Source organism: Canis lupus, chromosome 1, assembly GCF_003254725.2.
Source record: "Canis lupus dingo isolate Sandy chromosome 1, ASM325472v2, whole genome shotgun sequence".
Classification (NCBI taxonomy): Eukaryota; Metazoa; Chordata; class Mammalia; order Carnivora; family Canidae; genus Canis; species Canis lupus.
In genome coordinates, this window is record NC_064243.1 from 37,154,651 (window position 1) to 37,173,338 (window position 18,688).

At 37.3% G+C, this 18,688-nt stretch overlaps 1 protein-coding gene and 1 long non-coding RNA gene across 4 annotated transcripts in view; one reads left to right on the top strand and one right to left on the bottom strand.

The window, feature by feature from the left end:
* SHPRH (SNF2 histone linker PHD RING helicase) overlaps positions 1-3,746 on the bottom strand; it is a 94,469-nt gene extending 90,723 nt beyond the window's left edge. Inside the window, exon 1 of one of the 3 annotated variants that reach the window (XM_025422497.3) lies at positions 3,513-3,746. The gene's annotated coding sequence lies outside the window, so the exon portion shown is untranslated. Of the gene's footprint in view, positions 1-3,100; positions 3,482-3,512 lie in introns of those variants that run through there. The other 2 variants (XM_025422498.3, XM_025422499.3) reach the window with 2 other exon arrangements.
* Positions 3,741-7,193, top strand: LOC112644257 (uncharacterized). The gene is made up of 2 exons (XR_003126257.3): positions 3,741-4,139; positions 6,963-7,193. It is a non-coding gene; the product is annotated as an uncharacterized LOC112644257 (long non-coding RNA).
* Positions 7,194-18,688: the final 11,495 nt, after the last annotated feature.

Here is an 18,688-nt window from a genome sequence, read left to right on the forward strand (position 1 = left end):
GGACCAGTAAAGCAACTCCCAAATATACTTATCACCATAGCTGAAGGGTAACAGTGTAAATCCAATCATACAAGTACTTTTTAAAGTGTGGTCACAGCAAAAGTACAAGGTTCCACAAAATAAATAAAGCAAGTCACAGTAACGGACCAAACTGAAGAGGGAGGGTAATGTACCATACTTCTCTACCGGGTAGAACTGCTAATGGCAGAGTGTGGATATGAGGCGGCAGTGGTGGTGATGGTGGGTTAGATAATTTATTACCAACAATAATGCTAATATTAAAAACATGGCAATTATGAATTGTTAACTCTAAAAGACCCAAAAGGAACTAGCTATAGAGTCTCACAGCTGCAAAGCAATGGCTTACAGGAGAAAAGATTCTAATTCTAGCTTTGGCATTTACTGTGTGCACAGAGAGTTATCTAACTAACCTCTCTGTGCGAGTTTTCTCATTTCTAAGATGGGGATGATAGGATTATCCTTAGAAATAATATAAGTGCCATAATACAGTTAACAGAAGTTTAGCATACATTCAATGAGCAGTAACTGCTAATCACCACCATCTTTGAAACTATAAATTATATATTCTAATAATCAAGCTGTAATGTGGTAGGATGGAGGACCATGCATCTGTGTGTCTCAAACTTGACTGCACATTAGAATCATCTGGGGGAACTTTAAAAAATCTTGATGCCCAAGTTCTACGCTAGCCAATTAAACCAGAACTGAACATACATTCATGATTAAAAAAAAAAAAATCTTATTTAGATTCTTTTTTTTTTTTTTTAAAGATTTTATTTATTTATTCATGAGAGACAGAGAGAGAGAGAAAGAGGTAGAGACACAGGCTCCACACACGGAGCCTGATGTGGGACTCAATCCCAGCCCTCCAGGACCAGGCCCTGGGCCAAAGGCAGGTGCTAAACCTCTGAGCCACCCAGGGATCCCAGATTGACTCTTTTCTTAAGGGTTTTCTATCCAGGGATAACTTCTTGAACCAAGAAGATGTTATTTGATCAAAACTACTTATAATCATAATGTTAATTGGCAGCTAATAAGTCAAGTACCAGTAAAATTCTATAGATTTCTAATCATATTCCAAATCCTTCTTCTGGTTTTCTATACACTACCTGAGTCCCATTTTTGATTATTCTACTTCTTATTCCTCCTCCTTAAATATCAGAGTTTGGGTAAAACATGTTTATTTGAGGTTTTAAAATAGGAACCACATCTTAATTGTCCTACATTTAAGTGTAAAAAGCCTTTTGCTTGAAATGCTCTCTCATACTTTTTCTACCTGTTGCTGTTCCAATCTTCCCCAGAAAACCTTCCACCACCAGGCATGCTGAGTTAAGGGCCATTCCTCCCTGATCCCAACTGCTGTACTGTTCTAACTGTATGACTTTGAAGGCTATGACAGCTGGGCAGGAATGGTATCCTATTCACCATTGTACCCCCAATGCCAGCATGGAATTGATATTCAAAACAAGGTGAAACAAATATCTCTAATTCCCCAAATACCAAATATCCTCCCTCTTAAGTACTATGTTCGTTTTTAGACAAGAGTCTCTTAACCACATTCTAGAAGATTACAAGTAATGTGAAACTATTCTTTACTATTTCTGGCCCTGAATGAGACAGAGAAAACTGACTGACCCATACCTTCAAGAGAAAACAAAGACAGATTTTTAGAAAAATAAACATAAAATGTTAAGTTACTAAGACAATATGACAAACGATTACTAAACTTTGATTTAGATTTTTTTCCCTCCAAATTATTATCTCTTCATTAAAAGACACATACAAATCCTGACTTAAAACAATTCCATGGTAGGCCTGGATTTAGAATTTAAGAACAGTAAGTGTACATCTGCCACACTGCTGCCCAAGGTGAGCCTTATGCAAGCAAAGCCCAGTCACCACGGATTAGTGAGAGGCTTTTAATGATCTAGCATTATCACAATGTTTCTGTAGCAATGACTTCAGCAAGATGAGAGTGTTTTCATCTATTGAACCCCAAAATGTGTCAGTCACATAAACTTGAAAAATGCCCTCAAAAAGAAGGCATTTTTCACCAGTACATTCTCTTCCTCCAAATCTTTGTAGCCTGAACTTTTAATAAAAGATTTAATAGGGGATCCCTGGGTGGCGCAGCGGTTTAGCGCCTGCCTTTGGCCCAGGGCGCGATCCTGGAGACCTGGGATCGAATCCCACGTCAGGCTCCCGGTGCATGGAGCCTGCTTCTCCCTCTGCCTGTGTCTCTGCCTCTCTCTCTCTCTCTCTCTCTCACTGTGTGACTATCATAAATAAATAAATAAGTAAGTAAATAAATAAATAAATAAAATTAAAAAAAAAAGATTTAATAATTCTGCAAGTGGAGTTCTTAGGCTTGGGCCAAAAGAGGACATATACATAGTAGCATCTTTCAAAAGTAAACTATTTTATTGTCAACTGCTAGCTTATTGGCTAATTCGACTTGGGAAGATCTAGCAAGCACAGGTTACGCAGTCCATACACACGTCTCTCAGTAATGCTCAGCATCATTTCTGATTATAAACCAGAGGGTCTTTCTGGTGACAGTACAGATGTTATGCATCATTTCTATTAATAGACGTTTCAACATCTTGCTACCATCCAATAAAAACAATTTTAAGTAGCTGTAATGACTTTAAAAAGATATTTTGTTCAGTTAAAGAGTTAAAGTAATTTAAATACACGTAGGAAAACATCGAACATCTAGTATTTCTACCTCCTGGGTCATGTAAAGTCACTTAGAAAAAAACAGCACGAGCTTAATGGCCATTAATTACTAGTGCTATGTCTGAAAGTGCCAATCATCAAATAACATATCTTTGCTCATCAAATAATGTATCTTTGTTCATCAACCTAGCAACGACCACGGAGTCAAAATGCACAACGTACAAGGATGGTTTTGAGGGCGAATGTAATTCATCGGACTCCAAAGGTAACTGAGAACTTTCAGACTAACTTGGAAGCCTCGCCTCCCCTTTACCGCATTACAACCCCGAGCACCAAGACGCTAGGCAGCGGCCCGGATCCAGTCTCCAGGGGCGTGTGCCCGACGAACGCGGATACCCACTCGGTTTTCCTCCGAAACTCAAGAGCGGTTCACGGAGTCTGAGCTGGGCTGTCAGCGCCGCATCACTCGCAGCAGGCCGGGCAAACAAGCCACCCGCGAGGCCGAGGAGCGCGACGCCGGTCCCTCGGACGCTCGGTCTGAACACCGCAGGCCCCAGCCCCCGGGGAGAAGCACAGCCTCCTTCCCCACGGCCCTACCTTCCCCCGGGGGAGCCGCAGCGGTCCAGCGGCCCCCAAGCCTGGGATGGGAAAGGGTCCGAGAGACTCGCGCAGTCCGAGAGACTCCCTTTCAGCCCTTTAGCTTCCCGGGCTCCGGAACAACAGTCTTCCCTCCCGGGGACCTCCGTCTCCGAGTGGAGGCGTCTACCGTGCCCGACCTCTGACCCCTGACCCTCCAGCACCCAAGCGCCTACCTAGGCTGGTTCTCTAAGCCTCTTGAACCGCTCTGCACCAAGGTCCGGGGCTCTTCTAAAGCCCCCGCAGGTCACGGGCATGCATTCGCCACCCACCGAACACCAGCTTAAGACGGGCACGCGCGCTTTATGCTGGTTTGTGTCGGGGTTCCCGGGGGGCCCAGAAACCACAGCGCCCAGCTGCCGGGTGCGCGCTGGAGCGTGGGGTCAAGGCGGACGCGCACGTCGGAGCGCCCCGCCCCTTTTCTCCGGTGATGGCTTCATAAGTCGCTTCTGCGCAAGTCCACACGGTGAAAGTCTAGCGGAGGATACAGTTGGAATCTCGCGATAGCGCTGCCCCACATTAGGAGTTCAGGATTGGTTGGAACCTCTAAGCGGGAGGCGGGGCCCTGCGCAGAGTATCAGGTGTGGGCGGGGCTCCGCTGGGAGCCTGGGATGGGAGCTAGTTGGTGGCTTTAGGGACCTGGCCGGCGAGAGCTCTGCAAACGCACCTCTTTTATTCCTTCCAGAAAGCAGAGTCTGAGCACCGATGAAGCTTAGCTCTTTCAGGAAAGTTATTTTAAAAGACTTTTCAGGGGAAAATGAGTATACAATTTAAGAGGAGGAAAGAAAAACTGCATGTATTGTGTGAGTCTGGCTTTCTAATATCTTTTTTTTTTTTTTTTTTCCCCGCCTCGCTGAGAGGAAGCCTCTTTCTCACCGATGTAGACTTAAGTTTAGTTAACTTTGGAATAACTCTGAGAGGCTTCAGGGTCAAGAACTCGTAAAATGATCCTCAGGAAGCGTCAGGCACTCAATGATGAATGAGTACCTAGTAAGGATTCAGCATTATGCCAAAAAGGGGCATCTTAGGTCTCAAAGTTCTTGCCTAGGAGAACATCCGTTGTAGCTGCAGAGACAGGTCAGAGCGGTCCATAGCCTACCCAGTACAGAGCTTTATCACAGACCTCTAAACTTGAAGCCATTTACATCAACTAAATCCTGTAAAGTTTGCTGGAAATCAGTTACCTTCCCCCAGGCTTCATGAGGCAAGTTGAAAAATTAATACTACCTCTCTGATTTTGCCTCGTTTTATTTTTTCCTTTTCCCTCCTATGATCTTGTTTTGTTTCCCATGTGGGTGAGAGCATATGATAATTGCCTTCCTCTAATTGACTTACTTTGCTTAGGAGACAAACCTTGAGGCTCTTAAGCAATGAGGGTTGCTGGAGAGGAGGGGAATGGAGGACTGGAGTAACTGGGTAATGGGCATTAAAGAGGGCACCTGATGTACAGAGCACTGGGTATTGTATGAGACTGATGAATCACTGACTTCTACAAATGAAAGCAATAATACATTATTACTTAATTGAATTTAAATAAAAATAAAAAGATAAAAGAATAATAGCAAAGAAAAGTAGGAAAAGTAATATTAATGCTGGAGCAATGGGTGAGCAGAGTCCTTCAATGAAGAACTGATCATGTTAGTAAATACAAGAGGAGGGATCCTTTCTTTAGGAAGTATAATTTGAAAAGCATTTAAATGTATATTGAACTGTAAAGTGTTATGTTTGGTAGTTTCATGTCACTTCTTACCATTGGAGCAGAGAATTAATTAAGCTCATAGTTTTCTTTGAGCCCGTCTGGTGCCAGGCAAAATTAATTAATTAATTAATGATTTTTCCAGAGAGAATACATTTTAATCTGCTCTAGAGTAGTGAATGACATAGCATCATTAGAGATATTCAAGGCTCCCTTGCTAACCCTGGGAGCAAGGGACTAACAGGAAACTAACGATGTCCTGCCCTGGGTCAGAAGCAAAGAACAAGATATACATACATACATAGAACAAAATAGAATAATATGCAACTGAATACAAAATAAAACATGCATTTTGGACCTGTGGTATGCACATTTGTGTAGTATAAGGGGATGTAATGGAGAAGTGAGCTACCTAATCTGCCCAGCCCACTGCAAAATGAAAAATTATTAAGAATTCCAAGATGGCAACAGGCAGCAAACCTTTGTGGCAGAGCACCACACCTGGGAGGGCCCTTCTGAGGTCAGGGCCCTGTACACCTGCACAGTCACACACCTGAACCCCATCCTGGCAGGGAGGATAAAGATTAGAATTCATCTCCACAGACCACCTGTTTCCTGAGTGATCTCACTAGGCTAAAGCTATAGATTCAGTTCTTTTTTTTTTTAAATTTTTTATTGGTGTTCAATTTACTAACATACAGAATAACCCCCAGTGCCCGTCACCCATTCACTCCCACCCCCCGCCCTCCTCCCCTTCTACCACCCCTAGTTCGTTTCCCAGAGTTAGCAGTCTTTACGTTCTGTCTCCCTTTCTGATATTTCCCACACATTTCTTCTCCCTTCCCTTATAGATTCAGTTCTTTTTGGGAAAGGTAACTTTATTGTAGCCACACTCTAATTCAAATTTCTTTTGGAAATGAATAAATTGTTCTTAAGGAGGAGGACTGGTTGAGAGAGAATAGGTGAATTAATACAAACTTAACTCCCTTTCTGGTACAAACAGGATAGCTGATGATTTATGGATAGAACTTTCTATTTTGCAAAGCACTTTTGGGTTCATTTTTCTATTTGATTCTTAAAATGATAATATGAGGTATTTAAAATTCTCATTTTACAGAAGAGGATTCTGAGAGAAAAATTTGATGATTTGCCACTGTTTAGCTCTGAGAGAAAAGAGGATATAGAACTCCTCTTGACTACTCAATCTAGGCTGTTGCTTCTTACTACTAAGTCATGTATTTGTCTATCAAATAAAAATCAACAATTGACCCCCAAACTTCCTAGGTTGGCATGGGAAAAATGAAGGCAAGAAGTTTATAATTATTTGGTGACACAGGGCTGTATATATTAACAATAAGGATCAGTCAGGTCCAGGACTGTTTTTTTTTCCCCTTAAATAGGTCATTAATAAAATTACTTGAGAAGTTTATTCCATATTGTACTTACTTTTGCCTGCTCCGTGAAAGTGAAGATGATGGCCACTCAGTATGGTTGAGGCTTGCCAAAGATGACTCTTTTGCTTTTTCCTCTACTACCAACCTGTCTTGGGACTGCTTTTCCTCCTCCTGACAAAATGAAAGTATTAGGATAAAGTCACTATTCCAGAATGAATTGCAATGCCCAAAGCCATTGTTAAAAATCTGTGTAGTTCTAACAGAGAGTGGGAGAAAGAAACAGTCGTGCAAAATTGGTGCTGGCAGGGGTGATCCGCTGTGTGTGAGGGAGTGTATGCCAGGTCAAACAAACAAAAACTGATATCAGGAGGATTGGGCATGTTTTGCTGTAGTATGAGCAGGATATGTTGCAGGGCAGGAGGTGTGTGACCTCAACACAAATCTTCATGTGTAGAACTTCACAGCTTTTCTTCAGCCTAGCTGTGGATAGATGTAATTGTTAATTTTCACTTAAAAATTTCCGTGATTATTTACAGGTTGGATTTATTTCAAACTCCAAAGTTATGTCTCACCTGCTGCAAACTCAACCTGAAAACTGAAAATTCAAGCTGTGTGCCTTCTGTCTCTCACAAATTATAAAGCAAAATTTGTAATCTGTACACAAAATGCTGCGCTGGACATGAATTTATAAGGAGAAAGTAATTCACTATTTCTAAGTGTTTGTTTTGGTTGTTAATAAAATGATACTTATAAACTAGGTAAAAGCACGGAGGAAGTTGAAGCTGAGTTCGTTGGGTAAAGAAAGATTGAGACACATATTCAGTGTTTCTCAATGAAGATGACATAATCTGTATCATTGGTCCCTTTCTCAGCACCTCCCACACTCTCCATTCCCATTGTTACTTTTTGCTAATATTTTTTTCCAACCAGTTTTGTCAATAGGGCCTCCAAGCATCAAGCAACAGGAATATTGTAGGTGATTCTATTGATGCTTATGACTTAAGTTATATTTATTATGCAGTTTTGAAAAAATACAAATAAAATGTGTAGGGTTTTTTGTTTGTTTTTTTACTATTTCAAGGGTTACTATCATGTGTCATAGTAAAGTACAAAAGTAGTTATGAAACACTTTCAGAATGAATCTAAAATCTCAAGCTTGGTCATAGTACAGTTAGCATAAAGTGATACTTGCCAGAGAATATAGAAACTTTCCAAAGCTTCCATCCACTAGAAGGGTAGCACCAAGCTCAACTATTAGCACTGGTGTATTGGTTAGGCCAATTCTCCAGACAATGGCAAAAATAGTCTGAGTGCAATCTCCTTTAAATTATGTTAAATTCTTGAATTCCTTTTTGAGCTCTTAAATAAACTTAAATACTTAAAACCTTATTTTTTTTTACTTAAAACCTTAAATAACGCATGGTAATAGGATATAATGATCAATCATGTCCATGTGCCGTAACACCCCTGTTCTATTTGCTCCTGAGAATTAAATTTTAAACAACAAACCGAACTATCCAACCATCCCATATAATTCTAGTGAAACCAATTTAAAGAGAGATGTTTGGGAACCACTTGAGCAGATAATCTCCAACATATGACCTAACTGACTCCTGGATGGTTAAAAAGCAAGCTCATATAAATCAAATCCTTAGTTCTTCTAGCCATGTGTTATAAACTAGGACTCCAATCCCAGAAACCTATTTTATACCTTAGAAATACCAAAATTACTTTTACAAAACTTAACTCTCAATGAATCACAGACCTAGACTTTTTAGATACTCCACCAATATGGTATATGACTTTTTAGATACTACACCAAAGGCATGTACATGAAACAAATAATTGATAAGCTAGACTTCATTAAAATTAAAATTTTCTGCTCTACGAAAGACAATATCAAGAGAATTGAAAGACAGACCACAGTCTGGGAAAACATATTTGTAAAAGACCCATCTGATAAAGGACTGTAACTACAGAAATTAAAGAATATACAATGTAAAAAAGGTGAAGATGATATAAAAAATGGTGGGGAAGGAAAACTGTAGAGCTGCAGAATGTGATTAAATTTAAGTTGTTATCAACTTAAAATAGACTGTGACAGTTACAAGTTGTTACATGTAAGCTCATGGTAACCACAAAGCAAAAACCTATAGTAGATACACAAGAGATAAGGAGATCACTAAAGAAAGTCATCAAATCTCAAAGGAAGAAAGCTTTTTTTTTTAAAATTTTTATTTATTTATGATAGTCACACAGAGAGAGAGAGAGAGAGAGGCAGAGACACAGGCAGAGGGAGAAGCAGGCTCCATGCACCGGGAGCCTGACGTGGGATTCGATCCCGGGTCTCCAGGATCACGCCCTGGGCCAAAGGCAAGCGCTAAACCGCTGGGCTACCCAGGGATCCCAAAGGAAGAAAGCTTTTAACAAAATGAGAATAGGTACATGGCTATCAATAATTAGTGTAAATGAACTAAATTCTCCAGTCAAAAGACATAGAGTGGCTGAATGGATAAAAACACAAGACTCATCTATATGCTACCTATGACCGACTCACTTCAGATATAAGGATACACACCAACTAAAGGGAAGGACGGGAAAAAACATTATTTGCAAATAGAAACCAAGAGAATTGAAGTAGTTATATCACACAAAACAGGTTTTAAAAGGGACTGTATTAAGAGACAAAGAAGGGCATTATACGATGAATAAAGAGGTCAATCCAATAAGAGGATAGAACATTTACAATATTCATACACCCAACACAGGAGCACCTAAATATGGAAAGCAAATATTAACAGACCTAAAGGGAGAAATAGTAAAATAAAAGCAGGGAACTTTAATACCCCACTTAAATTGCTGAATAGATCACCTAGATAGAATATCAACAAAAAAATATTGGCCTAAGATGACCCTACTATATCAGATGAACCTAACATGTATACAGGAACATTCTATCCAAAAGCAGCAAAATACATATTCTTCTCAAGTGTTCATGGAACATTCTCCAGGAGAGATCATATATTAGCCCACAAAAGAGGTCTTAATAAATTTAAGAATATTGAAATCATATCAAGCATCTCTTTTTGATCACAATAGTATAAAGAGAAGAAAACTTAAAAATTAAAAAATATGTGGAAGTTAAGCAACATGCTACTGACAACCAATAGTTCAAAAAAGAAATCAAAAGAGGAAAAAAATCTCGAGACAAATGACAATGGAAATACAACAAACCAAAGTTTATGGGATATAGCAAAAGCAGTTCTAAGAGTTCATAGCAATGAATGCCTATATTAGGAAACAAGAAAAATCTCAAATAGCTTAATAATAATAATACGTAATACTACTAATATAATAAATATATAATACAATTATATGTTCTCAATAGATGCAGGAAAAGCATTTGACAAAGTTTAACATCCATTTATGATTAAAGCTTTCAAAAAAATATATATAGAAGAAACTTAACACAAAAGAGGCCATCTGAAAAAAACTCCACGGTTAACACTATATTTAATGGGGAAAAAACTAAAAGCTTTCCCTTGAGCTTTTAGTTTTTGAGAGTTGATACCCACTCAAAGTGATCTCTGTTTGCAGATGACATGATCATACAAGTAGAAAATGCAAAGACTCGACAACAAAAAAGTGTTAGAACTAAAAAATTAACAGTAAAGTTGAGGGATATAAAATCATCAAAAATCAGTCACATTTCTATTCACAAAACAACAATCTGCCCAAAAAGGAAATTAAGGGGACAATCTCATTCAGAATAACAATACAAATAATAAAACACTAAGTAATAAACTTAACCAACGAGGGAAAAGCCTTATACACTGAAAAGTATGAAACATTGATGAAGGAAATTAAAGAAGACACAAATAAATGTAAAGATATTGTGTGTTCATGGATTGAACATTGTTAAAATGTCCATTGTATCTAAAGCCATCTATAGATTCAATGTAATCCCTATCAAAATCCCAATGGCATTCTTTACAGAAATAGTAAAAATGATCCTAAATTAATACGGGACCACAAAAAACCCTGAATAGCCAAAGCAATCCTGAACAAGGAAAACCAAGCTGGAGGAATCACACTTCCTGATTTCAAAATATATGACAAACTTATATAAAAGCACTTATGTTACTGGCATAAAAAGACATATAGACCAATGTAACAGAATAGAGAGCCCAGAAATAAATCCATTCATCTATGGTCAACCGATCTTTGACAAGGGTGCTAAGAACACATAATGAGGAAAAGATAGTTTCTTCAATAAATGGTTTTGGGAAAACTAGATGTCTACATGGAAAAGAATGAAACAAGACCCTTATCTCATGCCAAATACAAAAAAAAAAAAAAAAAAAAAGAAAGAAAAAAAGAAAAAGAAAAAAACCAACTTGAAATGGATTAAAGAATTAAAAGAAGACCTGAAACTGAAAGACTATTAGATAAAAACATAGAGAAAATTTTTGTTGGCAATGGTCCAGGCATGGTATTTTTGAATATGACACCAAAATCACATGTAACAAAAGCAAAATAGACAAGTGGGATTGTATCAGACTAAAAAGTTTCTGCACAGCAAAGGAAATAAGAGTGGGAAAGAAACCTACAGAATAGGAGACAATATTTACAAATCATTATTCTGATAATAAATTAACACCCAAAATATATATAAAGAACTCAAACAACTCAATACCAAAAAACCCAAATAACCCAATTCAAAATGGGCTAAGGACTTGAATAGCTATTTCTCAAGAGGCATACAAATCACCAACAGTGTATGAAAAGATGCTCAGCATCACTAATCATCAGATTGATGCAAATCAAACCTACAATGAAATATTATCTTACACCTGTTTGAATGGTTATTATAAAAAAGATAAAGGATAGCAAGTGTTGGCAAGGATATGGAGAAAAATGAACCCTGGTACAGTTGATGGGAATGTAAATTAGTACAATCGTTATGAAAAACAGTATGGTGGTTGCTCAAAAAATTCTAAATAGAACTACCATATGATCCAGCAATAATACCATTTCTGGGTGTATATCCAAAAGAAATTAAACTACTATCTCAAAGAGTTATCTGCATCCCTACATTCATTGAACAATTATGCACAATATCTGATATATGAAAACAACATAAGTATGTGTGTATACATAGCTTTAAAACAGAAGAAGGTCTTGCTGTTTGAAACAATGTGGGTGAACCTGGAAGATATCGTGGTAAATGAAATAAGCCAGACACAGACAAATACTATATGATCTTACTTATATATGGAATCTGAAACATTTGAAATTATAAAATAGAGAGCAGAAAGGTGTTTCCCAGGGACTGAAATGGGGCCAATGGGGAGATGTTCAAAGAGTTTATAGATTCAGTTATGCAGGATAAATAAGTTCTGGAGATCTAATGTACAGCATGGTGATTATAATGAATAATGTATACTTGAAGTTTGCTGAGAGAGTTGATATTAACTGTTCTCACTACCAAAAATATAGTAACTGTGTGACTACATTAATTAATTGTAGTAATCATTTCACAATGTATGTGTATATTTAACCATCAGGTTGTATAACAAATATATATATTATATATGTCAGTACCTCAATAAAGCTGAAGAAAAAGAGGGATCATTGAGAAATTTTAACAATTTAAACTGCCTTCATCAAAAAATGATTTATTTGTAGTCAAATAGGTATTATATATTTCATTGTATTTTGATCCTTTGAAAGATAATTATCTATGTAGAAGAAATTTTTAGCCAAACAATGTAACAATAGCTAGTGCATTGCCTGCCCCTAATATTTTTAACAAAGGACTGTTTTCTATATTTTGTTTGACAGAAGGGTGGGAGGTAGCAGTTTCCCTGTTTTTACCAGAAACCAGTGAAGGAGTTCTAGTGCTTTAAGTGCTTATTTTCTCCTGTGCACAATATTTCTTCAGTTTCTTTCCAGATGAGTGTGATATATTAAAATCAAACTGAAAAGCACAAGTTTTCTATCATTAAGGAGTATAATTCATAATGAATATGTTGGTAGAAATGAAATATTTAATCAAATATTTAAAATAAATTTAAATCATCAGTGCTTATTGCCCTGATTACCAAAGAGGCATCTTCTTATGTAAAATAGAATATTTATGAATGTGGGTTTTCAATCATTTTGAGTATGGATATGCATTTAGAAAACTCTTCAGGTTTATTGAAGTTCTTTTGTTCTAAAGGTCCAGTTTTAGTTAATAAGTTTTTCATCATTCCCATCCTTTTTATGGTGCACACTTAAAGGAGATGTAATGGAATATTTCTGTAGTGACTTCTGGCTGTACAATCATTAGAAAACTCAAAATCTTGAAATGAATAGTGGGAAAAACTATGTAGATTTAAATAAAACTAGCTTATAGAGTCTATGTACCATATGCTTTATTTAATTAGAGATAAATATAACTCCATGGAAACAACAAATATTTTATTGCTATTATCTCTAATCCATTCTTGTTTCAGAGTGTTTTTAAAAACATTGTTTTTAATTAATGTTTAATTAATGTTTAAAAACATTTTTTTATTCAACAAACATTTATTAAGTGTTCATCTGCCAAAAATTATGCTATGGAGATGCAAAAATGGATCAAGTTCCTTTTCCTGCCCTTAAGGAGCTCACATTCTAATAAAGGAGGTTTAAAAGAAAATACAGTACAATATGTGACACAATAGAGGTAGGCTGTAATTACAGTGGTGACATTAAAGAGGAGATTAGAGGGTACTTCTTGGGTGGAACAAGGGAGATTTCACAGAGGCCAGCTTGATGCTGGCCTGCAAGGAGAAATGGAAACATTCCAGGTAAGGAAGGATGGCTGGGAGCACATGATGCAAAGAGAGCAACATGCACCCATGTGTGGCATTGTGGCGGTTATCACAATGTCAATCTCAACAGGTTTTCTAAGTTAGTCCGAGCTCCTTATGATTTAATATCCTCCCATTTCTTATAGAAACATGAGTGCCTTGCTACTGAGGGATCAAGTCATAGGAAAATTGTCATCACCCACACTTTGAAGGAAAATGCTGTGGCTTGGTAGAGACCCTGCCTGAAAGTTACAGGAAGCTTTGCTAGTTTGGATGAGGTTTCAAATAATCCACAGATAAGGTCAGAATAGAGGCCAATCTCTGTACAGAGCTGACTTCTCTGCCACTTTACTGCTAATATATTGTGAAGGAAAATTGGTGAAGTCCAGGAGGCAGATGTATCCTGGGCAGACACAGTAGGAGCAGTAGTAATATGAGAATAACTTAAAGGATACAGAAATTGCCATCCTCACCCCCAACTCCTCTATGTCTAAAATATCTTCTCACATCTGCCTTGGTTCTTGAAAGTATATGATTCAATATTTAGTTCTCTGGATAAAGATACCACATATGCAGAAATCATTGTTTTTAAATTTTACATATGATAAATTCTGCTTAGTGAAAATTTTACAGAATTGTGTGTCAAACACTTTACAAATTTTGGGGGAATATAAAGATGAATGAGGTAGAATCCTTGCCAGTTTTCTCACTGTCTAGTAAGAAAAGATAGACATATGTTTAAAAATAGTGTGATGAACTTTTGTATGTGCTATGACAGAGTGCAGATTAGTGTGAGGGCACAAATGAGTGAATGACGAACTCTATTTGTTGGGATGGCTAGAAATTGCTTTATTGGGGAAAGGACACTTGAGTGTTGAAGAATTAATGAATGTGTTCCAGGTAGACAAGGAGATAAGGTATCCTCAAGCAAAAAGAGCTCCTTAAGTATGAAGTCCTGAAAATGTAAAGCAGATTGGGTTCTTTGAAGAAATTGTAGACTGTTGGATGTAGATGGAATGAAAGTGAAAGTGAAGAAGTGGTGAGGGAAGAGCAAGACGTGAAGTAAAATGAGGGAGTAGCCAAGAGTTTGACTATTAGGAACATTTTATACCTGGATGAGTCATTTGGAATATATCCCATTGTCAGGATGGGGGGAATAGTATGATTTCAATCAGGGAAATGATATGGCCAGATTTGTGTATTAGGCAATTTTAGTTATGCTATTGAGAGTAGAATGGTTGGGAGACTTGAGATAGGGAGACCATTGAAACAGCACTGCAGCTGGTGAGCTCAGATACGGTAAGGCCTTGGACTAAGACAGTATTGGGAGGTATGGAGAGGAGGGGAGCATATATGAGTTGGGTAGTGTCTTTTATAAAGATAAGGAGTATATCAGCAGGTATAGTTTGGATGGAAAGATGATTTCAGGTTTGGTCTTGTTGAGTTTCAGATCCCTGTGGATAGATATGCACATAAGGGGCATATTTTAGATTTAGATGAGTTGAATTCTTAAATGGATGACTACATGAGAATGACTACAAGAGAATTTCTCTAACATAGGTTAGAGAAAAAGTCTGGCCTAGAGACAGAAATGAGCACATAGGTGGTAGAAGAAGTGAAGGGAAAGAATGGAATCACTCCAAGACAGCTTATAAAGCAGGAAGAGATAAAGACCAAGATTAGAACCCTGGGGAATACCACTGTTTAAAGAGGAAATGTAGGAGCAGGAGCTGCAAAGGAGATAGAGAATATGTGGGCTGAGTGGGAAGATGGGAAACCCAGAAAGCATAAAGCCACAGAAACCAAGTAAGGACAGAGTGTTACTGTTGGGGGAAGAGTTAGCATCACTGAAACACCGTAGAGAGATCAAGTATGCGGAGAATTAAAAAGATCCCGTGGATCTTTTAAGGGGTCATTGAGGAGTTTAAGTAGTGGCGAAAAGGGAACTTGCTTACAGTGGGCTCAAGAGTGAATACAGTGAAGAGTAATGGTCATTCAGTGTACAGTTTATTTTTAGGAGTTGGTTGTAAGTGGAGAGAGATACACAAAGAGATGGAGGGTCAATGAGGAATTTTTATTTACTTTTATGTTTATTTTAACTGCCTTATTGAAGTATGATTGACATATATATATGTATGTGTATGTTCAAGATGTTCAAGATTGACATATATGTATGTGTATGTTCAAGATAATCATTCTTATCGTGTGTTTGGTGTCCATTCCTGCCTTCAGCACCACTGTTTTCCCAAATAGGGATCCATTCTGCACTACGCATTCTGTTCCTCCAACAAATCTATCCTAAACAAATGCTGAACTAAGAACAAGAAGACTTGGATTCCAGTCTCATGTCTCATCCCAATGAGTTTTAGGAACCTATACAAGTCACATAATTTCTTTGTCTCTCAGGTTACTTATTTTTTAAAATGATTTTATTATTATTTATTTATTTATTTATTTATTTATTTATTTATTTATTTATTTATGAGAGATAGAAAGAGAGAGAGAGAGAGAGAGTTAGTGGGGAGAAGAGCAGAGAGGGAGAGGGAGGGGGGAAGAATCTCCAGAGGATTCTGCACTGAATGTAGAGCTTGATTCTAAGACCCTGGGATCATGACCTGAGCTGAAACCAAGAGTCAGACACCTAACCAACTGAGCCACCTTGGTTACCCTCAGGTTACTTATTTTTAATCTAGAACTGTTGAGAAGGCCCTTTCTACCTCTATCTTTCTATGTTTCTTTGATAACCCTTGCATACAAAGGTGTAAATATATTTGCTGATTGATAACAACTTAAATGACATCTGTCTTTGGGGCCATTTGTATTGCAATAGTATTCAAAATCTTAAAGGAGAGTTCTAACAATTTAGATTCCAGATACAAAGAAGGAGTGGAGGATTTTGAGGGCATTATACCCTATTGGCACCCTAGAAATTATTCCACAGTTTTTATACATAGATACCTTTTCTACGTATAGAATGGACTCTTCCTTATGTTGTTTGAGATGAGAAGCTAGCTAAGAAACTATAGCCAAAATGTATTCCAGACCCTAGTAATGAGGCAACTTTTGAAGCCTTTTGAGAGTAACAGTTTATGACATCTCCATCCTTTCTTTCTTTCTTTTTTTAATTTACTTATTCATGAAAGGCACGGGCAGAGAGAGAGAGAGGCAGAGACACAGGCAGAGGGAGAAGCAGGTTCCACAGCAGGGAGCCTGACGTGGGACTCGATCCCAGGTCTCCAGGAACACACCCTGGGCTGCAGGCGGCACTAGCCCGCTGAGCCACCCGGGTTGCCTCATCTCCATCCTTTCAAAATCTCCTTGTCAAGCCAAAAATCTTAAACTCATCCTTGATTCTCTCTTTTTTTAAATCCCACCTCACATTCATCCCTTCAGAAGATCATATTGACTCTACATACATTCAGAGGCTGACCATTTCTCACTATACTTATTGCTACCAGCCTGGTTTAAGTCAGCTACCATTGTTTTTGTTTCTATTACTACAGTAGTCTCCTCGCTGGTCTGGGTACTTCTACTCTTGCCTCCACAGTACATCCTTCTCAAAGTAGCCACAGAATATTAAATCACAAATCAGGTCATGCCACTTGTCTGCTCAAAACTGTTTCAGTGACTCCCCATTTTATGCAGAATAAAAACCAGATTCCTTACAATGGCCTCTCAGGCTCTGTATAAATTGTATGTTCTCTGACCTCACGTGCTACTTCTCTCTACCTCATTCACTTTGTTTCCAGCCTAAAGTCCTTATGTATCTTCAATCATGCTGAGAACTCACAAACCTTAGGGCCTTCATTCATAATTTTGTCTATATGTGTCCTGCTTGAACATTATAGTCAGAAAAGATTGTGTCAGTTAAGGAACAGTAAAATTGGTTTACTTTTTAAGTCATGCCCAGTTCTGTGTATGTGAGATTTATACATTGAGCATACAATAGGGAAAAATCTCATGCAAACAATTTAGTAATGACTGGGAATAGTTATCCTGGAAGACGAGGGGCCTTTCTTATGGAATGTGCACATTTTCTCTGTGATATACAGCATGATAATTCCTTAGTGCTAACAGAAGAAAATCCCAAACTAGTTTTGTTTTGAAATATTAGCAAATTTAGCATGAGATTAATAGCATCAAAAATATCTGTCATATATCTTGTGGGAAACAAAGCTATTCGAGCCTGCATAAGCAAAGAAATATTTTATTTCTCCCTGAAAAGATAAAATCTCCCACCAGGGAATAACCATTTACTTTTAGCTACAATAACTAGATTAGACTATGGAGCAACTAAAGGAAGTGGGTAGCTCCTTTGGGCAGAAAGATAATGAATCCATGTTTTGTAAATTCTACCTGTGGTTATCTGTGACATTTAATTAGTTTAATAAAATTAAATAAACCTGAGTATGTAACTGAAACATGTGTTATGAAAGGAAGATTAAATATAAAATAATTAGATTTCAGGATAGAGGAATATGTTCCTCTGTCTTGAAAATAAATCTGGATATAGAAGATGTATCATTTGTTAGAAAGATATTGATTATACCTTTAAATAATCAATGAGAGTGTGGAAAATAACATAAGTTGAAAATATATCAATATAGTGAATTAACAACTTTATTGTTCTCTTTACATATATGATAGACTACATATAATTTTTAAAAACCTTTTCCTTGCAAAAATATACATGACACGAAACTGTTCTTCTAAGCTATTCCAAAAGACTTTGTTGAATATACCAGTTCAGCAAATAATATTAGGAATGAAGCCATGTAGCAGTTTTCCAAGTTTAACCATCTATATATCTTCTAGGACAGATGTTAAAATTATAGGATTTTTAAAAATGTGACATGTCTACTTTAAATCTAAAAGTTAGTCTAACTCTATTTTTTCATTGTAACACCGTTTAGAACTTTACTTCATTTCTTTCATTGCATATCTAGCTCCAACCACAGGAACTAGATGTCCAATAAATTGATGATGAACTATTAGTTTTTTAAAGGGAAAACAGTACTTTATTCCTGATCCCTTGAAATCAAAACTATTGAAGATAATGAGAGCAATGAATAATTATCCCAGAACACAGTTTTTAAAAGCCTCTAGTATTGGTAGAGAGATTGTCATCAAGACAGACTGTCCTAATATCTGGGAGAAAATTATCTAGAGGTAAATATAATTTTTTTAATAAAAATGCATGGCCATTAAGAATTTGTATAATTTTAAAGGATTAACTTTATCAGTTGGGAGGGATTCGATATCCAGTTAACAGAATTTCTGATGGAATGTAGCTTAAGTTAAATAATAAATGCAAGAAATCTGGAAAAGATGATTACAGGTTGGCTATAGCAGTTATAGTAGCTCAAGGAGAACACTGCCCTTTGTTAGCATCTCCATGCTTTCAATAGCCTTCCTTTCATGAA